The sequence below is a fragment of the Giraffa tippelskirchi genome, chromosome 8 (genome assembly GCF_054371585.1).
Source record: "Giraffa tippelskirchi isolate mGirTip1 chromosome 8, T2T-mGirTip1v1.2.pri, whole genome shotgun sequence".
Classification (NCBI taxonomy): Eukaryota; Metazoa; Chordata; class Mammalia; order Artiodactyla; family Giraffidae; genus Giraffa; species Giraffa tippelskirchi.
The window spans coordinates 76,512,547-76,536,312 of NC_137282.1; the positions used below are offsets into that span (position 1 = coordinate 76,512,547).

At 37.6% G+C, this 23,766-nt stretch overlaps 1 long non-coding RNA gene and 1 other non-coding gene across 2 annotated transcripts in view; one reads left to right on the top strand and one right to left on the bottom strand.

Moving 5' to 3' along the window:
* The window catches only part of LOC145519091 (uncharacterized), a 383,847-nt gene that overhangs the window by 243,303 nt on the left and 116,778 nt on the right, over window positions 1-23,766 (bottom strand). The gene's annotated exons all lie outside the window — the stretch shown is intronic.
* On the top strand, window positions 23,663-23,734 carry TRNAW-CCA (transfer RNA tryptophan (anticodon CCA)). Its single transcript has one exon. It is a non-coding gene; the product is annotated as a tRNA-Trp (tRNA).

Below are 23,766 nucleotides of genomic sequence, written 5' to 3' on the forward strand. Positions count from 1 at the left end.
TCGTGGTTATCTGGGTCATGAAGATCTTTTTTGTATAGCTCTTCTGTGTATTCTTGCCACCTCTTCTTAATATCTTCTGCTTCTGTTAGGTATGTACAATTTCTTTCCTTTATTGAGCACATCTTTGAATGAAATGTTCTCTTGGTATCTCTGATTTTCTTGAGGAGATCTCTAGTCTTTCCCATTGTTTTCATCTGTTTCTCTGCATTGACCACTAAGGAAGGCTTTCTTATCTCTCTTTGCTATTCTTTGGAACTCTGCATTCAAATGGGTACATCTTTTCTTTTCTCCTTTGCCTTTCGCTTCTTTTCTAGCTATATGTAAGGTCTCCTCAGACAACCATTTTGCCTTTTTGCATTTTTTTTTCTTAGGGATATCCTTGATCCCTTCCTCCTGTATAATGTCATGAACCTCTGCCCATAGTTCTTCAGGCACTCTGTCTACCAGATCTAATCCCTTGAATCTATTTGTCACTTCTACTGTATAATTGAAAGGGATTTGATTTAGGTCATACCTGAATGGTCTAGTGGTTTTCCTGACTTTCTTCAATTTATATCTGAATTTGGCAACAAGGAGTTCATGATTTGAGCCACTGTCAGCTCCTAGTCTTGTTTTTGCTGACTGTACAGAGTTTCTGCATCTTTGGCTGCAAAGAATATAATCATTCTGATTTCGGTATTGACCATCTGGTGATGTCCATGTATAGAGTCTTAATTCAATATCACAGTAATCCAAGTCTACGCCCTAACCAGTAATGCTGAAGAAGCTGAAGTTGAACGGTTCTGTGAAGGCCTACAAGACCTTCTAGAATTAACATCCCCAAAAGATGTCCTTTTCATTATAGGGGACTGGAATGCAAAAGTAGGAAGTCAAGAAATACCTAGAGTAAAAGGCAAATTTGGCCTTGGAGTACAGAATGAATCATGGCAAAAGTTAATAGAGTTTTGCCACGAGAATGCACTGGTCATAGCAAACACATCCTTCCAACAAATCAAGAGAAGACTCTACACATAATACATGTCAACGTTAATTATATTCTTCATGTTGTATATTACATCTCTAGGACTTATTTATTACTGGACATTTGTACCTCTTCCCTTTCCCTGTTGTCTCTGACAAGCAAAAAGTCTAATTTATTTTTCTATGAGCTTGTTTTTTTTTTTAAATATAGTTGACCAACAACATTATGTTAGTTCCTTTTACTGAACTGAATCTACAGTGATTACATATGCCTACACATTTCACACTATATTACATACTATACTAGATTTTTCTATACTAGGACAAAATATCTAGTTTCAATATTACAGCCTTCAAAGATATTGCGTGGTCACTGACTATGTTTCCCACACTGTATATATCACACTCAAGACTCATTTACTCAGCAGCTGAAAGTTTGTACCTCTTTCTCTCCCGCACCTATTTCTTCCTTCCTCTCACTCCCCTCCCTACTGGTAACCTTCTGTTGTTCTCTGAATTTATAACTCTGTTTCTATTTCGTTAAGTTTGTTCATTTGTTTTTTTATTCCACATATAAGTGAAGTCATACAATATATGGCTGACATTTCACTTAGTGTAACACGGTCTAGGTCTATGCACGTTGTCACCAAAGATAAGTAACAGATTACTGAGGAGAGACAGATTCTAACACCAGAGGTGGAGTCTGGGATTCAACAAACTCACTGAACTATGATTTTAGAAGAGAAATTTGACTTCCTTGTTTTTCATACATAAGACAGTAGGGAAAAAAATCCTTGCTTTCTATTTTTGTTTGCTATTTTTTGGTTAATTAAATTAGATAATTATCATCATTAGTTTGAATTTATAAAATGTTATTTTTCATTACTTATACAAATAATATGCATAAAAGTTTTCTTGTTGTTGTTTACAGCTGGCAATAGAAGTATAAGACAAAGAATGTTCTTTCCCTCCCTTGGAACTAAAATAAAATAGTTATTTTAAAGATAGATGATCTTTTCAAGTACTTATTATATTCCAGACATTATACTGGATTTCTTCAAGTGAATTACATCAGTTTGGAGACGATTATTCTTTCACCTGGAAATAATTAGCTTTGCAATGTGTTTTCAATCTCTTACACATTCACTATTGTCTAAAATATCATTTGCCTTTATAAAATGAGGTCTCTATTTACAAAATAGATGTCTCTCAAACAGTGTTAGGATATTGATATGTTAAGTACAAGAATGTGATTCAGACGGACCAGTTTCTTCAATAGATAGAGATTTCTTTAGAGAGTCATGATGTTTTAGCTATTCTAAGAACCTAAGAATTTAAGAATGAAGTCTCGTAATACCAAGGATGTTGGATTTCACATAGTTGCTTTTTTTTTCCACAATAAATGAACCAAAAAAATATATGCTTTCCAGGGATATTTCAGTTCTCCTCGTGTCATTAAAGGTAATATTATGACAGAATATCATGATTGTTAATGAGAGGTCCCTTTAAACTCATTTAAATCAGCATGGGTAGGGATCTTCCCTTGTAGCTTAGTGGGTCAAGAATCTTCCCAAAAAGCAGGAGACCTGGGTTTGATTCCTGGATCAGTAAGATCCCTTGGAGAAGGAAATGGCAACCCACTCCAGTGTTCTTGCCTGGAGAATTCCACAGACAGAGGAACCTGGCAGGCTACAGTCCATGGGGTCACAAGAGTCAGACACTTAGTCGGACACAGGAACCTATCTATGAAACAGAATTATTAACATAGATAACAGACTAGGAGTTGCCAGTGGAAAGGGGACTGGGCTTTAGATTTAATGACTACACCACAAATCAACATGGGTACACATCTAACTCAATCAATTCTGTTTGCTTTACTAAATGCTTACATTTTTAGGCAGACAAAATCTGTTGGATTATAATTTCAGATTCTTCCAGTAGGTAAATAAGAGACTATTGATGTATAGAAAAATATTTGCTGATTATTTTTTGAAACAAATAAGCAAAAATTGAATAATCCTTGTTTGAGTTGCATTGCCTTTCAAAAATCAGCATTTAAAAGTTTCTTGATTAGAAAATGTGCTTAATCTTCAGAAGTTTTACCATTTTATGTATGAAAATCCTGCATATATTTGTAAGAGCATGAAATTCTTCTATATGATTTCATAAATCTCAGATGGAATATTTTAAAATATCAGGTACTTTACAAATTTATACATATATATGAGATTATTTTACAACGTGGAATGAAAGTAAATGAATCTTCAATCAAAGCAATAAAGCCTAAATTCTGCATTTTTGAAGTTTACAATCATTAGTGATTTGGGCTCATTTCAGCTACTCAATAAATGCAGCTAATTTTAGGAATAGTTGAATGAATTAAAGAAATCTGATGCAACTAGCGATTATCATACTAAGTGAAATAAGTCTAAAAGAGAAAACCAAATACTACATGATATCACTCATATGTGAAATCTCAAATATGGTAGACATGAACCTATCTACGAAACAGAACCAGAATTATGAACATAGAGAACAGACTGGTGGTTCCCAATGGGAAGGGGATTAGGGGATGGATGAAGTGGGAGTTAGGGATTAGCAGATGTAAGATTTACATATAGAATGCAGAGTGTATATATATAACTGAATCACTTTGCTGTACAGCAGTAATTAACACAGCATTGTAAATCAACTATACTTAAAAAAAATAAAGTTCTAGACCTTTAAAAAAAGAAATCTGGAGGTCTTTCCATCGTATGTGTTGGGATATGAGAAAGTCTGAAGCAAAATTTATTTCATCTGCTTGGAGATGACTGAGAGAGAGGATTTATTGAGTATTCCGACTCCAGAAATCATATTTATGGAAGACAAAGTGTCCTGGGGCTAAAGATTTTTATAAACACACAGTGGAAGTGTGTAAATTTGGTCTTGAAAATGTAAGGGTTCAGGCTTTTCCTTATTAAGCACTGGGGCTGAGGATTCCCCACTGTGCTATTTGCAATTCGAGAGGAAGTCCTGCACAGAAGCACAGTGCTATGTTCATTATTCATTTAACAAAATCACTGTGTGTCTCTTAAATCAGATTTTCCTATTACTCTCTTTCCTTCGGGGAGGTAATTCAGCCTGAATTTGATTAGACGAAAATGTGACCCACAGTAAGCTCTGCTAACCTGTGAGTTAATGGAAGCATGTTCAGAGCCAGGTAACACACACAGCCGTCATCTGACATTCAGTGTATCTACAGCGTAAACACCATGCTCTGTTTACCAGATGACAATGCAGCTAACGACAGTGACAGGGAAGAAATATTTTGATTCCTTACAAAATGTACTGTTATTTTTAGAAAAACAAACCCATTACAATAGAGGGTTAGGCCGATTGACACACTACATAAACACAGATTACAGGAGAAAATTTGATTTGCAAAACAAATGCTACATGGTTGTATATAGCATGTGGGGCATTTAAGCCCACCATTTATAAAATCCCAAAGAGCAGTGGCTCTTTTTTCACATGATTCTTGGCATATAACCTACATTTTTATTCTGTTTCTGCCAATATTATGGCATGGCCTCAGGTTGTGGTCCAAAGGGCATTCTAATGATCTTTAGACGACAAGATGAAAGATGAGAAAAATCAATTTCTATGCCCTGCAGACATAACTACTACCACTGAATTTCACCAGACCTCAGTTGCTTCATAGGAACTTAAATAAGAACCCAAAACTATTGAGACTGTAGGATTTAGTGTAGAGGTATCCAGTATTCTATATCTTGAAAATAGCAAAAATAAAATGAATCACAAAAATGTATATAAAGAAAGAATTGAAAAGAACTCAAAAAAGCAACAATACTTTGCTTATCTTATTGGGGACTATTTTCTAATCTCTTCCAGTCCAGGGCATAGAGAACATCTAGACAGATATTGTAAAGCAACATCTTGGATTTTAGACATCTATAATTACATGTTGTGTATTTTTCTGGATTGTGTGTCAGATACCTTCAACTTCTTAGGTAGTTGTTGAGAATCTGGGATCACTGCTTAATGTTAAAGGAGGAGGAGGCTAATATTTATTAAGGATTTATAACATGTCACCAATTTGGAAAACTTTGTTGTGATTAATGTTCCCAACACCCTTATGAGGAAGATATTATCTCTCAAGTTTGAGAAGACTGATCCTCGCCCAAGTTCCCAGAGCTGAAAATCATGGCCCCTGACTTCACTTTACATCTCTAGGACCAATCACACTGCTCCATTTTTAATATCTTCTCAGAAGCTATGTATGATGCAACATTTCCTCTTTGCATTCTCTTCTCAATCTTTCTTACGTATACACATGGATCATATCTGGACCTGCAGCAGCATCCAGCTCATGGTACATATATACTCAACCCTTACTTTTGGAATAGATTTGCACATATGAGCACACAAGCACACCATGAATACATATATCCACATAGAAACTACCAGTATCTACTCTCACTGCATAGCTTCTCAGAGATGAAGATATTGTTGATTGATGTGACTGCAAAACTATAATTTTAAAGAAAGAGGTGGATAAATTATAGAGCTGGAGCTTTTCACACTGGAAAAGTGCTAATGGATCATGTAAAATATGCAACATATCACCATCTTTTTAGAACTCAGAGGATTCACCGTAAGTAGATGTAAGCATATATATATATATACAGTTCTGACGAGCAACAAGCACTAACCGTAAAAGCACTTTATCCCTTTTAGCACTTTCCACTTTCAAAATCCTTCTTAATCACTTTATTATTTATATCATATTGGGCCACAGCATATTAAGAAATAGTGGTCTGGAGAATTTGTGTTTTTAATCCATTAATGCCTCTGCCCATAAAACAGAATGCTGTTAGACAGTGTTTACTGAAATGAAAAATTAACCCTCTCAGCAGCATACAGCTGATCCAAAGGCCCGTCTGACAGTAGACTATCTATCCGTCGATCCGTGTGGGGCACATGCACCCTCTCTGAGGCCCAGACGCCAATCTGTGATTCGGTGGATTCTGTTTTCTGTCCACCTAACAAGATACAGAATGAGCCCTGGGGCTGGGGGCAGGGAATCTGATGACTTGCGCACTCACATGGATGGAGCAAGCACTCTATTAAACTTTCCCCTTTGAAGTTGAATAGTTTGAAGTTAGAAAAACTATCATTGGAAAAATAAAAATCATTCAAAGTAGCACAACTTCATAGGTATGACCAACATTCAGTTCTGAGTGTAATAATTTCAACCTTGGGTAATTTTACAGGAAATTTTCTAGACTCTTTTCATTCCTGAAGATTAGAGATTCCTAAGAAGCTTTTATTCATTTTGAATTTTATTTAGAGACATTTGAAGGTTTTTTTTTTTAATGTCTCATTATTTCATGAGTTTTCTCTAGGCAACACTTAGGGCAAACAGTTTGAAACAAAAACTATTTCTACTCTACCTATCAACACAGGTGTGTTTCTCACTATTCATATTTCAACTAGCAGTTGAACAATACTTTTTAAAAGTATAAGAGAACATCTAAATCTGGAAAAGTACAGAACACATCAGGAAGATCAAAATTTTATTTAAAATTTACAGACAAAAACGTAAATATTTATGACATTGTTTCCATAATTTGGTGTTGATAGTTAATTTTATGTCAACTTAGCTATTGGCTGTTTTGGGCTCAAACACTACTTGAGATGTTGCTCTAGATGTTTTTAAGATATGATTAACATTTAAATCAGTAGACTTTGAGTAAGGCAGATAACCCTTTATAATGTGGATGCATCTTGTCCAACCAGTTGACGGCCTTAAGAGAAAAGACTAAACTCCTCCAAAGGGAGAAGGGATTCTCTCTTCGGTCTGCCTTTGGTCTCAAGACTAAAACATCAACTCTTGCTGGAATTCCCAGCTTGCCAGCCCACCACACAGATTTCTGACTTGCTAGCCCCCACAACAAGAGCCACTTTCTTGAAATCGGTATCTCTCTCTTGCACAGTGGCACTGTTTGTCTACAGATCTGTAAGACAAGTGAGATATAAACCTTGAAATAAAAATCACATTCTTAGATTAATGGACATGTCTTCACTCCTTAATATCCAAGCTACTTAAATTCATACAAGCCTCTCAGGTCTTTCAGTGAGTAAACAATTTATCATTTGGTTGCAAAATAATGACTTGAGATGATAACTTCTCAACTTTAAAGTGAAAGTGTTAGTTGCTCAGTCATGCCTGACTGTTTGCCAACTCATGGACTGTAGCCTGCCACACTCCTCTGTCTATGGGATTCTTCAGGAAAGAATACTGGAGTTGATTGCCATTTTCTTCTCCAGGAGATCTTCCCAACTCAGGGATCAAATCTGCAAGTAGATTCTTTACCATCTGAGCCACCAAGGAACTTTAATTCCAAATCAAAACAAAAGATGCGACAAGAAAATAGAGAATAAAGTGCACCCATGTCCATACTTCAATATGTTCAATATGTCTCAAATTGGGGGAAAAAATCTTTTAAATATAATACAAATTGATCACTTTGAATAAATACATATACCTAACCTACACCATACTAAATGTTTTCTTTCTAAGAACTCATCCCAGGCAATGGCAAACCAATAGTGTGTTTACTGGAAGATTCTTACTAGCATTCCCTACTTTGTAGGAAGACTAATCAACTACAGTAGAAGGAAATCATTTATTCTTGAAATGCATTTGCACTAGAGACCCAAAGCCTTCTTAAGTGAGTCTCTCTCAGGCTATGTGTACATACAACTGGAAAAGAACCAAAGTTCCAAAGTTATCTGAATTCTGCTAAATTCAGTAGGCATCAACTTTAGGACAAAGACCAAAGATTGACGACATACCCCACTGCAGTTAGACTAGACTGAAAAACAGGAAATAAGAGTGTAGGGAACAAAAATAATGATACATTTAAAAAAGCAGAGAAATACAAAAGCTCATCCAGGGATTTACCATATTCAGATTCCCTGAATGTTTTCTTTATACTGCTGTCTGGTGGCACGTCCAGTAAAGAGATACTCATTGAGCACTCACTATATGCTCACTCTGGAGCTGCTGGCAGGGACGAAAACCATGAGCAGAAGTAGCACTGGACACATTTGCTTTTCCCCACATAAACCATGTGTGTTAATTTGCAACTATGCCAAGTGCTGGGAGGGAGGAAGTTCAGTGCTATGTAGTGTGTGAGGAAGGGGTCTGACCTGAACAGGCAGTAATGTTCCTTTTAAGTTCTGTGTATGTGTTTGTGTGTGTGTGTGTGTGTTCAGTCATGTTCAACTCTTTGTGATCCCATGGACTAGCCCCAAAGGCTCCTCTGTCCATGGGAATTCCTAGGCAAGAATATTAGAGTGGATTGCTATTTCCTTCTCCAGGGGATCTTCCTGATCCAGGGGACGAACCTCCATCTCTTGCATCTCCTGCATTGGCAGGTAGATTCTTTAGCACTGTGCCACCTGTGAAGACTCCTTTTGATTTACGATGAAAAATCAATTGAGAACTGCAGATGACTAAACTTAGACTTGTTGGTGACTGAACTTAGACTAGCTAACTGCACTTAGACTTGTATCTAAGTGCACAGAAGGAAATGATGCTCCAGAACAGGACTGCAGTGCACACATGCTGTAGCAGAACAGGGCACCAATCAGAGACTTTCCAAAGTAAATAAGCTAATGTGTTGGGAGGTCGAGCAGGACTGTGAGGCGGGAGAGAAGGCCTGAGTGATGGGTGGGTCCATGATGTGTGGGACCTTATGGGTCGTGCCATAGAGTCTGATTCATTGCAGAAGTGCTCTGAAGATGCCCACACATTTTAAATAGGGGTTAAAAATGTTCGGCTTGTGTTTTAAGAAGATAATCTGAGCCGCATTGTGGGGATGACTTGGCAGAAAGGACAGAAGAAGCTGGAAGCTTGGAGAGTATTTCTGGGGATCACCCCAGAGAAGCTACTGTCTCAGAGCTCAGGGGGCAGAGGGGACGCAGGGAATTGTAGCTGGGGGGCTGCTGAGGGGGCCAGGTCACTGGACTTCACAGTGAGCGAGGCACAGGGCAAGGGGCTGTTCAAGGAGAAGGGGAAAAAGATGACAAGAATGACATTCTGGATTCCAGTTCGAACAACTGGATAGATCCTGCTGTCTTTCAATGACATCAATAAAAGATGAAGAGGGCAAGGAGGAAGGTGAGTTCATTTGTGTTTTGTCGAACCCTAGATGTACCAAAGAGAAGACATCAATTAAGCTGTTGGATATAATAGTGTAGAGCACTGAGAAAAACTGAGGGCTTGAATACACATTCTGGAGTCATTTACACCATGAAGCAAAGGATCTGGCTGGTGTTTCCTAGTATGAGTGTACAGCATGAGAACAGAAATGACCTTGGGTCGACCTCTGATAAAATACAGTGTCCAAAAATTCATACTGTAATGAAGGAATAATCCCAAAATGCAAAGAAGACAAGGGCCATGCTATATGATAGAAACCAAGAAAAAAAAAATAATAGCAATGTTGAAAAATGTGGGAAGAGTTCAAGTACAGCAGTAATGTTTATACATGCATTATATTTTGCACAGTGACAATTGCAAATGACCTTAGCCAAGGGTGTTTGGTTGAAATAGCACAGATGGGATCCACAATTGGAATGGGTAGAAGCAGCAGATGAGAAGTGTGTTGTTGTTACTTGTTAGTCACTAAATTGTGTCTGACTCTTTGCAATCCCATGGACTGTAGCCTGCCAAGCTCCTCTATCCTTGAGATTTTCCAGGCAAGAATACTGGGGTGGGTTGCCATTTCCTTCGCCAGGGGATCTTCCTGACCTAGGGATTGAACCTGCATCTCCTGCATTGGCAGGCAGATTCTTTACCACTCAGCCACCAGGGAAGCCCTGGGAAGTGTGTAGACAACCTTATTACGAGGTTTGTGAGGTTGAGGTAATAAAGAGTGTGTGTGTGTATGTTTGTAGACATGAACTGGATACACATTGTGGCAGAATTTAGGATGGTCAAATACTAAACTCAAAGTTCAAGGACTTCCCTGATAGTCCAGTGGTTAAGACTAGATGCTCCCAATGCAAAGGAAGCAATCCCTGGTCAGGAAACTGAGATTATACATACTGCGTGGCCAAAAAAAATAAGTTAAAAACAAAAAGAATAAAATCCATATTCAATTAGAGCCAACAATTACTATCACTAGAGGAACTGCTGAAATACACAAGTTAATATAAGTAATATAAATACATTAATTCATTTTACTATTTAAATTATTCATTCAAATGAGAATTATTTTACAACAAAGAGGTAAGGTATCTCTACACTATAAACTAGAATGTTGTAAGTAATCAGAGTGCACACTTTTGTTTTTAAATACACATTATATTAACATAATTTGAATTAAAATATTATACACGCTTGTATACATACAACTAGAGAAAGTGATAGAGAAAGGAAAATGCAACTATCGTAAATGAAAAACTTGATTATGTTTTACAATCTGAACATGACTGTGAAAGCAGCACATGACATGACTCTAAAACACTAGAAGCCCTTGAACAACCTTCAGTCAATATATGTAAGGAACATGCTAATATTGGGGGAATCTGATGCCTCAATCTGGTGTTTGAGGTCATACAAAAATTGTACTGTTTTTACAATGTTTTTGGTAATGGAATCTATTTCAAAATTTAAAAAGATAAGTAAATGAAAGCAGTCAAAGCATCTGACAACTGGTTGATTTCCTGACATTTTTGGACTTATCTGTTGTTGTTTACTCAGTCATGTCTGACTCTTTGTGACCCCAAGGACTGAAGCACGCCAGGCTTTCCTGTCCTTCACAATCTCCTGGAGTTTGCTCAAACTTAGTCCATTGAATCAGTGATGCCATCCAACCATCTCATCCTCTGTCATCCCCTTCTCCTCCTGCCTTCAATCTTTCCCAGCATCGGAGTCTTTTCAAATGAGTCACTTCTTCCCATCAGGTGGCCAAAATATTGGAGTTTCAACATCAGTCCTTCCAATGAATATTCAGAACTTATTTCCTTTAGGATTGACTGGTTTGATCTCCTTGCAGTCCTAGGGACTCTCAAGAGACTTCTCCAGCACCACAGTTCAAAAGCATCAAGTCTTTGGCATTCAGCCTTCTTTATAGTCCAGCTCTCACATCCATACATGACTAATGGAAAGCCATAGCTTTGACTATATGGACTTTTGTCGGCAAAACGATGTCTCTGCTTTTTAATATGCTATCTAGGTTTGTCCTAACTTTTCTTCCAAGGACTAAGCGTCTTAATTTCATGGCTGCAGTCACCATTTGCAGTGATTTTGGAGTCTACAAAAGTAAAGTCAGTCACCGTTTCCACTTTTTCCCCATCTATTCACCATGAAGTGATGAGGTGAGATGCCATGATCTTAGTTTTTTGAATGTTGAGTTTTAAGCCAGGTTTTTCACTCTCCTCTTTTACTTTCATCAAGAGGCTCTTTAGTCCCTGTTCACTTTCTGCCATAAGAGTGGTGTCATTTGCATATCTGAGCTTATTGATATTTCTCCAGGCAATCTCAATTCCAACTGTGTTTCATCCAGCTTGGCATTTCACATGATGTACTCTGCATATAAGTTAAGTAAGCAGGGTGACAATATACAGCCTTGATGTACTCCTTTCCCGATTTTGAACCAGTCCTTTCCATGGTCGGTTCTATATTTTTTTGTTTTGTTTTGTTAAATTAATTTATTTTAATTGGAGGATAATTTCTTTATAGTATTGTGGTGGGTTTTGTCATACATTGACTTGAGTCACCCATGGGTACACATGTGCCTCCCCATCCCAAATCCCTCTCCCACCTCCCTCCCCATCCCATCCCTCTGCGTCATCCCAGTGCACCAGCCCCGAGCACCCTGTCTCATGCATTGAACCTGGACTGGTGATTCGTTTCACATATGATAATTTACATGCTTCAGTGCCATTCTCCCATATCATCCCACCCTCGCCCTCTCCCATAAAGCCCAAAAGACTGTTCTATACATCTGTGTCTCTTTTGCTGTCTTGCATATAGGGTTATCGTTACCATCTTTCTAAATTCCATATATATGCGTTAGTATACTGTATTGGTGTTTTTCTTTCTGGCTTACCTCACTCTGTATAATGGGCTCCAGTTTCATCCACTTCATTAGAACTGATTCGAATGTATTCTTTTTAATGCCTGAGTAATATTCTATTGTGTATATGTACCACAGCTTTCTTATCCATTCATCTGCTGATGGACATTTAGGTTGCTTCCATGTCCTGGCTATTATAAACAGTGCTGCCATGAACATTGGGGTACACGTGTCTCTTTCAATTCTGGTTTCCTCAGCGTGTATGCCCAGCAGAGGGATTGCTGGGTTGGTTCTAACTGTTGTTTCTTGACCTGCATACAGGTTTCTCAGAGGCAGGCAAGGTACTCTGATATTCCCATATTTTTAAGAATTTAAAGAGATTTATCTGGTTGTCATGAACCCTTTAATATGCTGTCTAGGTAGGAAAGATAGAAGGCAGGAGGATAAAGGGATGACAGAGGATGAGATGGTTGGATAGCATCACTGACTCAATGCATACAAGCTTGAACAAACTCCAGGAGATGGTAAAGGACAGGGAAGTCCTGATGTGCTGCAGTCCTAGGGCTCACAGAGAGTTGGATATGGCTTAGCAACTGAACAACATAAACCCTTTGCGTCTGAAAGCATTTAACAAAAAACACTATCACCACATATAATACAGGAAAAATTTTCTTACAGGTATAAAAAGGTATTTCCAGATCTAAAGATTGTGCTGTGTAACTCTCTACATTTTTATGAAAATATACCAGAAGTTACCATTTTATGAATGAAGGTTTCCTGCTATGCACAGTTCATAAGTATGACCAGAAAACGCAATTTAATTAGGATTATATATGGAACAGAGAGAAATATTATGAGTTGCATCTTTCAAGATTTTATATGCATATTTTGACACTTTCATAAAATATCCTATATTGCATGTATTTAAAATCATCTTTAAAATTTAAATCACTCTAAATGGTAGTGAGAGGGAACTGCATCCTCCACAATAATTTGGGTATGATTGAGTGAAATATGATGTACTGAGGATGAAAATTAGGGCCAATGGCATGTGCAGAGGAATTTTTAATAAAACCATAGAGTCTTTTTTGATGTTAACATGTAAATTGTGTACAGCATGATGATTCTCTAGTTAATTCATGAAGAAAAGATGATTCAGTTCAGTTCAGTTCAGTTCAGTCGCTCAGTCGTGTCCGACTCTCTGCGACCCCATGAATTGCAGCACGCCAGGCCTCTCTGTCCATCACCAACTCCCGGAGTCTACCCAAACCCATGTTCATCGAGTCGGTGATGCCATCCAACCATCTCATCCTCTGCCGTCCCCTTCTCCTCCCGCCCCCAATCCTACCCAGCATTAGGGTCTTTTCCAATGAGTCAACCCTTCGCATGAGGTGGCCAAAGTATTGGAGCTTGAGCTTCAACATCAGACCTTCCAGTGAACACCCAGGATTGATCTCTTTTAGGATGGATTGATTGGATCTCCTTGCAGTCCAAGAAACTCTCAAGAGTCTTCTCCAACACCACAGTTCAAAAGCATCAATTCTGCGGCGCTCAGCTTTCTTCACCGTCCAACTCTCACATCCATACATGACCACTGGAAAAACCATAGTCTTGACTAGACGGACTTTTGTTGGCAAAGTAATGTCTCTGCTTTTAAACATGCTATCTAGGTTGGCCATAACCTTCCTTCCAAGGAGTAAGCGTCTTTTAATTTCATGGCTGCAGTCACCATCAGCAGTGATTCTGGAGCCCAAAAAAGTAAAGTCTGACCCTGTTTCCACTGTTTCCCCATCTATTTCCCATGGAGTGATGGGACCAGATGCCATGATCTTAGTTTTCTGAACATTGAGCTTTAAGCCAACTTTTTCACTCTCCTCCTTCACCTTCATCAAGAGGCTCTTTAGTTCTTCTTCACTTTCTGCCATAAGGGTGGTGTCATCCGCATATCTGAGGTTATTGATATTTCTCCCGGCAATCTTGATTCTAGCTTGTGTTTCTTCCAGCCCAGCATTTCTCATGATGTACTCTGCATATAAGTTAAATAAGCAGGGTGACAATATACAGCCTTGACGTACTCCTTTTCCTATTTGGAACCAGTCTGTTGTTCCATGTCCAGTTCTGACTGTTGCTTCCTGACCTGCATACAGGTTTCTCAAGAGACAGGTCAGATGGTCTGGTATTCCCATCTCTTTCAGAATTTTCCACAGTTTATTGTGATCCACACAGTCAAAGGCTTTGGCATAGTCAATAAAGCAGAAATAGATGTTTTTCTGGAACTCTCTTGCTTTTTCGATGATCCAGCGGATATTGGCAATTTGATCTCTGGTTCCTCTGCCTTTTCTAAAACCAGCTTGAACATCTGGAAGTTCACGGTTCATGTATTGCTGAAGCCTGGCTTGGAGAATTTTGAGCATTACTTTACTAGCATGTGAGATGAGTGCAATTGTGCGGTAGTTTGAGCATTCTTTGGCATTGCCTTTCTTTGGGATTGGAACGAAGACTGACCTCTTCCAGTCCTGTGGCCACTGCTGAGTTTTCCAAATTTGCTGGCATATCGAGTGCAGCACTTTCACAGCTTCACCTTTGAGGATTTGAAATAGCTCAACTGGAATTCCATCACCTCCACTAGCTTTGTTCGTACACATGGACCACAGCCTTGTCTATCTCAGTGAAACTAAGCCATGCCGTGTGGGGCCACCCAAGACGGATGGGTCATGGTGGAGAGGTCTGACAGATTGTGGTCCACTGGAGAAGGGCATGGCAAACCACTTCAGTATTCTTGCCTTGAGAACCCCATGAACAGTATGAAAAGGCAAAAGGATAGGACACTGAAAGATGAACTCCCCAGGTCAGTAGGTGCCCAATATGCTAATGGAGATCAGTGGAGAAATAACTGCAGAAAGAATGATGGGATGGAGCCAAAGCAAAAACGATACCCAACTGTGGATGTGATTGGTGATAGATGCAAAGTCCGATGCTGTAAAGAAAAGATGATTAAAGGACAAAAATATGTGTGTCTACCACTTGACAGTGCATTAACCTAATGTCCTCAAACATACAATTAATTTAGATTTCATCAAATAATAATTGTCAATTCTTAGTTTCAAACTCTTGCTCCTTGGCAAATGCATATCCATTAAAGAAAGTTAAAAATGCCTGAAGCAAAATAGCTCATGGATTAAAAAGCAATGTTAGAGGTTATAAGGTATTCATTTATTTTTCTAAATCAATAATAGCACTGCATTTGCATACCAGAGTTTTAAAGCTCATTCAAATATGTTATCTCATCTGAAACATCCATGAAAGTGCTTTGAAAGTTCAATAAAATCCTGTGATTTTGGCAGGAGAGATTGTTATCCCAGTATGATTGATGAGACAACAGATGAAGACTGAGAGAAAAGAGAAGGCTTTCTCAATTTAACACAATTGATAGAATGGCAAAGACAAATCTCAAAAGATGAGAAGCATCAATGTTGTTTGTGGTATTCATGTAATCTCAAGGTCTTTAAAATATCTAATATAAACTAATGGTCAGGTAGACAAAATAGACAGGTAGATAGATAAAGACAGAAGCATAGTTACTGACATAGATATAGATAGGGATTTTGACACAGACATAAATTAATGGCAACCTGTTTATCTAGAGAATCAGTCTCCTTGAGGTCTTAGCAACCCTGTCAAAAATCATCTGACCATATGTATACATGGGCTTATCTCTGGGCTGTCTATTCTGTTCCACTGGTCTATGAATCTGTCATTATTCTACTGGTATCGCAGTGTTTTAATTACAGCAGCTGTGCAGTATGTCTTGAAATAAGAACTGTGAGACCTTCAATTTTGTTCTTTTTTCCAGATTGTTTTGACAATGTGAAGCCCCTAGGGGCGTGTGAATTTTAAAAACATTTTCAATTTCTCAAAAAATACCATTGGGATTTTGATAAGGATTAACGTGAATTTGTAAATGGCTTTCAGTAGTATATACATTTTATATATATAAAGTATCCTTATCTATAAAAATGAGATAAATTTCAATTTTTTCAGGCTTAACTAATAAAGACATTGCATCAGTAATCAAAATCCTCCCATCAAACAAAGGCCCAAGACTTGATGACTTTACTAGAGAAATCTATGAAATATTCAAATAATAATTAACACTAATTCTTTTGCAATTCTGCCCCAAAAAAAGGAAGTGGAAGAACACTTTCAAATTTGTTTTATGATGCCAGCATTATCCTGATACCAAAGCCAGACAAAGATACTAATATGAAACAAAATTAAACAAAACAACAAAAGCTTTACAGAGCACTATCGCTGATGAATTCTGATACAAAGATCCTCACAAAATGCTAGAGAGCTGAATTCCACAGCACAGTACAGGACTTCTCACCACGGCCAAGTGAGATTTACGCATAAAGTTACGCTCAGACCTGTCCCATTCTTTGAGACCCAGGGACTGTAGCCTGCCAGGCTCCTCTGTCCATGGGACTGTCCTAACAAGAATACTGGGGTGGGTTGTGATTTTCTCTTCCAGGGGATCTTCCTGACCCTGAGATCGAACCCGTGTCTCCTGCATCTCTTGCACTGCAGGCAGATTCTTGCTGGTTAAATATATGCAAATAAACCCATGTAAACACCACAGTAACAGAATGAAGGACAAAACTCACATGATCATATCAATTGATACAGAAGAGACATCAGACAAAATCCAACATCTTTTCATAGTAAAACCACTCCACAAACTAGGAAAAGATAGACAGTATCTCAACATACTAAAGGTCACATATGAAAAGCCCACAGGTACCAGAATACTCAATAGTGAAAAGTGGAAATTTTTCATATAGGATCAGGAATGAGGTAAGAATGTGTCACTCTTCCCACTTCTATTCAACATGATACTTGAAGACCTAACCTGAGCAATGAGGCAAGAAAAATAAAAGAAATCCAAACTGGAAAAGAAGAAGTAACATTATCTCTTTTTGTGTACAACATGATCTTACATGCATATGTATAAAAAAACTAAAGATTCAAATTAAAGCAAAAGCAAAACTAATAAGTCTAGTGGGCATTATTAAATAATGCTTCTGATTGAACAATAGGAATCCTTGCCTCATATTTGATTACTATGGATTAATTTACACTAATTCCTTACTAATACAATATTTTTCTTTACATTTTTATTTTTCTTGTTCATTTTTTATATTTTATGGGGTCCTTTAACAAATAAGCATATTCTTTTCCATCCCTAGTATTTTTTAATGAGTCTGCATCACAAGTGGAAGTTATTATTGTATTGCATTATTATATTCAATTTGCCAATTGTTTTCAGTTTTCTAAAGATAGGTTCATGACAGACATTGATTTGTTATTTTCTTATGCTGTACTATCCTTGTGTTTTGGTTTCTAGCTACTGTAACTAGAATGGCAAACTTAGAAGTTTAAAATAGCACTCATTATTATATCAGTATTGACAGGTCATGAGTGCAGTTGCAGGTCAGCAAGATGCTCTGCTCAGGTCTCACAGGCTGAAACCAAAGCATCATCTACTGTTAATTGTTCATTTAAGGCTCAGGGTCTGTCGAAAACACATTGATTGTTGGTCAAGTTTGTTTCCTTGTGATTGGAGCCCTGATGTCTGTGTTGCTTTTTTTGTTTTCTGGTGGTTACACATGATGCACTTTCCCCTTTCTCCAACAGCAATTCAGAACATAGCTGTTTACTTCCTTCCCCAAGGCCAGTGAGAGCCCATCTCTCTGAGTTCTTCTGACACCAGCTGGAGAAAATTATCTCTTTAGAGGATCGGGTAGCTACTAAATCTAGACATGCCAATAATTTCCATATCTTACTGTCAACAGACTTCAGACTATAATTACTTCTGAAAAATTTCCTTTACAGGTGTACCTATATTAAAATTTTATTGGACAGCTTAAAGACAAGAATATTGGAGGGGGCATATTTTAGAAACCTGCCTGCCACAGTACATTCTATACCCCCAAAGAGTCGTTTCAATCTTAAGTAAAAAGTACATCCGGCTCCTTTCAAGGTTCTAAAAATCTCAGCTCATCATAGCATCAGTTCTATGTTCAAAATCCCACCACTAATATCAGACATAAATGAAGCTTTTGGATATTAAATTTCCTGAGATCTAATCTTCTTCCATCTGTGAACCTTTAATACTAAGCAATAAGGTATTTACTTCTAATACTCCTAACATACAATGATGAGACAGGCATGGGGTTATAATTACAGAAAGTGTGGCTCCAAAGGCATGGGAATTGAAGGTACAAAATAGTTTCTGGTCCAAAACAGTTTTGAAATCCAGCTAAGTGAACTCCATTAGATTTCAAGACCTGGAAATACTCCTCCTTGGCTCTGATCTCTTGATCTCTGGGGTCTCAGTTTTGCTTTTTGAGTCATTCTGCCTTTTCATAACTTATTTTAAACTACCAGATATATGTCTAACAATCATGAGTACAGATGTGTACCACAGACATGTACCAAAATGTTATTGGCAACACTATTTGAATAGATCCAAATTAACAGCCAATGTCCATTAGCAGAGGTCTGGATAAATTTTGGTATATTTTCATAGTGATCTATACATTGGTGGTAAGAATTAATGAGCTGCAACAATATATATGAATATCACAAATATTGGGTGCAAAATGACAAAAGAGACAAAACATAAGTAGAACTGTATTTACATAATCTACAAAACTGAGCGAAATTACCTGATGCAGACAGAATTCAGAAAGCAACAATTTGAAGTGCTACTGACTGGAATGAGGCAGAAGGGTTTTTGTGGATTCTGGTAAATCTATGTTTTAGATCTGATTCTTAATTACAAGGATAAGCTTGCATTTAATGAAAATCCACTATCGGCGTTGATTTGCACTATGCACCCCTTTTAATGTATATTATATTTTAATAACAATATCTTAAATACTGAAATATAGTTAAAACAGAAGATTAACATTGCATCTATGTCAAGAAAATTATGGTGGATGTTAAAGCATTCTAGGTTTTTGCATTATGTGAGAGGTATCTAAAGACAAGAGTTAAATTTAAATTTTAAATGTAGATTTCAGAATTTTAAGGATAATTGGGAAAATAATGACTATCTTTCATGCACCTGAACTCAAGTAACTTCTTTGTTTCTGTTAGGTAAGGCATCTCTACATAGGTATTTCACAGATTCATTTTCATTTCAACAAAGTGATCATTTTTGCTTTTATGTGTGCAGATCTCATTGTGTCATACTGCAACTAAAGATTAAATCTACAACCATCAACACAGCTTACAAATACCTATATTCTATACCCCTTAGTTACTTCCCAGCATCATTTCTGGCCCCTGTGAACTTGCTCTCTTTGTTCATGGATATAAATAGTCTTCTTTCAACTCTGAGAGGTCCCATCATCTCTGGAGCTGAAAACTTGATGTTCCCTTTCTGTAGGCTATTCTTTACCCAGACCCCTGGATAGATAGAAAGACTAACTGATTCTTCGAATTTGAAGTGTAATAGCGTGTCCTTTTGGATGCCTTTGCTGACACTTCAGACTTTATGAATCCCTTTCATTCATGCTTTGATGATACTCTGTATTTTTCCCTGATATAACACACATCACATTTATGTACAATATTTCCTCCCAGTTAGACCAAAGCTCCATGAGAAAACAGATTAAAACCTCATATTCATTACTGTATTTCAATCATATGAAGAAATATAATAAACTTCTGAAAGTGAGTCTAAAAGTTTTAAAATTATGAAAATACTTCTCCTTTTGTAAAGAAAAACAAGTGTTTGAATTCAAATAAGAAATTCTGAAGTTTTCAGGTATTAAAACTTGTGTGTATTAATAGAGAGGAAAGGTGTATTAACACATGGTAAGATGGGATAATATTAATATCAAAGTGAAACATGGTGACTACATTGAAATATTATTGCATAAAAAATACAAGTAATCAGAAAGGATGTGGATATATAGATATTTCCTACTTAGTGTATTTAAAATGTTTTAACTGCTGAGAGGTTAATTTTGAATCAATAACTTCTAAAGAATTTAACACTGGAACAAAAAAACTTTCTTAATATCTTTTGCACAATTTAACTGGAAAGCATTTTCTTTTTCTTGCATATTTTAATAGTTTTAGAGTAGCTTCATTGCTGCAAAATGCATATTCATTGATCTGTTCTCTCAAAAATTCCATCTGAAATACAAATTGCATCTGAAACTTTTCTTAAAATAACATTTATCTAATTATCTCCATTAGCCTTGCTTTGGTTGTTTTTCAATTGTGTCCCTTAGAAAAGTGAAAGTGAAAGAGTCGTGTCTGACTCTCTACAAACCCATAGCCCATATAGTCCGTGGAATTCTCCAGGCCAGAATACTGGAGTGGGTAGCCATTCCCTTCTCCAGGGGATCTTCCCAACCCAGGGATGGAACCCGGGTCTCCTACATTGCAGGTGGATTCTTTACTAGCTCAACTACAAAGTATACATTAAAAGCATTTTTTTTTTTTTTGGTTCAATTGCTTGCTTCCTTTTAATTGCTCAGTGTCTAAGTAGCTTTGTTAACTTGAACACATTCCACAGCATTTGTCTTTAAATATTTCATGTTACTTTATACTTGAGTAAGCATTATATAAAATTTTAGCAAAGAATTTCCCTGAAACTAAGAAAAAAATCATGGTTTTATTTTGAGATAGAAGATGATGTGTTTTATATTAGTAAAATATTTATTTCTATTGCAACACATATATACTACATATAGAATGTAGAGTATTTAAATATTATTCTAGTGGCATCAGTGTATTTGAAGTAGGAAAAAAATCTCATTATGTTTGTGAATTTAAACAAGTAAGTAATGTTTGGTTTGATGACATCAGTAGTGTGAATTAAGAAACATTTAAAGGCAAATATAAGCACATCATAATTTTAAAATGCCTCATCTAAATAAGCAATGGATATTATTTAAATATTATTTGACTGCTATTAAGATCTAACATTTATGAAAAATGCTTCTGAAATATACAGTTTCAGCTGAAATTAGAAATATAAATTCATTGGTAACTAATGCATGTTTTAAAATTTTTTATAAAGATAAAGACTTGCCATTAAAATATGTATATATATATTTTTAATATTGGTGAACTGGAATGTTATATTTCCATATTCAGTGTGTCATTTGATATTATTTTTATAACTTTTTACATAAAAAAATTCTGCACAATGCTGAAAGTAATAATTAGGGGGAAAAGGATCCTTATAAAAGGTGCTATATATCATTTCTAACACAATGAATTATCATGTGTGCATTAAGTTTCAAAGGATTTTGCACAGTCTATAGTATATTTGGACTTGAACATAGATCATATATTCTGAAAGAGACTTTCCCGATTTACTTCAGTAAGTTCCAATTAGGCTAAACAAGACGAAGCAAGAGTAAAATGATCACTGAGAACTATGTGAAGGAGGAGAAATAAAGTTTTTAAAAGTATCCATATTTCTGAATGTGAAGTGATGCTTCAAAGAATTCTATTATGTACCTAATTTATGTGTTGGATCATAGAAAAATCAATAGAATTCCAGAAAAACATCTACTTCTGCTTTATTGATTATGCCAAAGCCTTTGACTGTGTAGATCACAACAAACTGTGGAAAATTCTTCAAGAGATGGGAATTCCAGACCACCTGACCTGCCTCTTGAGAAACTCGTATGCAGGTCAAGAAGCAACAGTCAGAACCAGACACGGAACAACAGACTGGCTCCAAATCGGGAAAAGCTTCTATGCAGAGTACATCAAGCGAAATGCCGGGCTGGATGAAGCACAAGCTAGAATCAAGACTGCCAGGAGAAATATCAATAACCTCGGATATGCAGATGACACCATCCTTATGGCAGAAAGTGAAGAGGAACTAAACAGCCTTTTGGTGCAAGTGAAAGAGGAGAGGGAAAAAGCTGACTTAAAACTCAACATTCAAAAGACTAAGATCATGGCATCAGGTCCCATCACTTCATGACAAATAGACAGGGAAAAAATGGAAACAGTGACAGACTTTATTTTCTTGGGCTCCAAAATCACTGCAGATGGTGACTGCAGCCATGAAATTAAAAGACACTTGCTCCTTGGAAAAAGCTATGACCAACCTAGATAGCATATTAAAAAGCAGAGACATTACTTTGCTAACAAAAGTCTGTGTAGTCAAAGCTATGGTTTTTCCAGTGGTCATGTATGAATGTGAGAGTTGGACTATAAAGAAAGCGGAGTGCCAAAGAATTGATGGTTTTGAACTGTGGTGTTGGAGAAGACTCTTGAGAGTCCCTTGGACTTCAAGGAGATCAAACCAGTCAATCCTAAAGGAAATTAATCCTGAATATTCGTTGGAAGTACTGATGCTGAAGCTGAAACTCCAGCACTTTGGCCACCTGATGTGAAGAAATGACTCATTGCAAAAGACCCCAATTCTGGGAAAGATTGAAGGCAGTAGGAGAAGGGGACAACAGAGTTTGAGATGGTTGGATGGCAGCATCGATTTGATGGACATGAGTTTGAGCACGCTACAGGTGTTGGTGATGGACAGGGAAGCCTGGCATGCTGCAGTTCATCTGGTTGCAAAGAGTCAGACATGACTGAGCAACTGAACTGAACCGAATTTATGCCCATCAGAGGGTAGACAGAAGTGGTGAAACCTATAAGAAGACCCAGGATTTCGCTCACTCTTACACATAAAGGGTAAGATGGGGCTCCTGAAGCACACAGAATGGGGAAACACGCAGGAAATGTGTGCAAGACTTCAGAGCAGGAGCAATACTCCTCAGGCAGGACCTGCCATAGTGTCTAGAAGGACGGAGGACTGCTTCTCCTGCCCACACCTCTGCTATCTGCCCCAACACATAACAGTCTTGGACGTCATCCTTCTATCTCTGTTCCTCAAAAAAAGAAAAAAAAGAAAAAGGAGGGGGGCTAAAAAGCCAATACCATTCCTTAGATCCTTCAGGCAAGTGAGGTCACAGCGAAAACAGCCACAACAATCTACATGTATGTATGCTAAGTCCCTTCAGTTGTGTCCAACTCTGTGTGACCCTATGGACTGTAGCCCTCCAGGCTCCTCTGTCCATAGGATTGGAGAATGGACGAGAATACTGGAGTGGGTTGCCATGCTCTCCTTCAGGGGATCTTCTCCATCCAGGGATCGAACCAGCATCTCCTGAATCTCCTGCATTGCAGGCGGGTTCTTCTCCACTAAAGACAGATAAATCCAGAGTCACAGTTAGGATCTGCTTCCCTGGAACAGAAGCTCCTAGACCCTGGTGGGAGCTGGGGACCCTGAAGGGGCCATGTGATGAACCGTCGGCCATTTATCTGGACTGTACAGAGAAGAATTCTTGGGGAGGGGCTTAGTTTTAGGGTGACCGCATACTTGGTGAAGAATTTGCCTGCAATGCAGGAGACTCTGGTTCAGTTCCTAGGTTGGGAAGATCCCCTGGAGAAGGGAAAGGCTACCCACTCCAGTATTCTGGCGTGGAGAATTCCATGGACTGTATAGTCCATGGGGTTGCAAAAGAGTCAGACAGGATTAGTGCCTTTCACTTTCACTTTGGGCTTCCTAGGTGGCTCAGATGGTAAAGTGTCTGCCTCCAATGCAGGAGACCCAGGTTTGATCCCTGGGTTGGGAAAATTCCTTGGAGAAGGAAATGGCAACCCACTC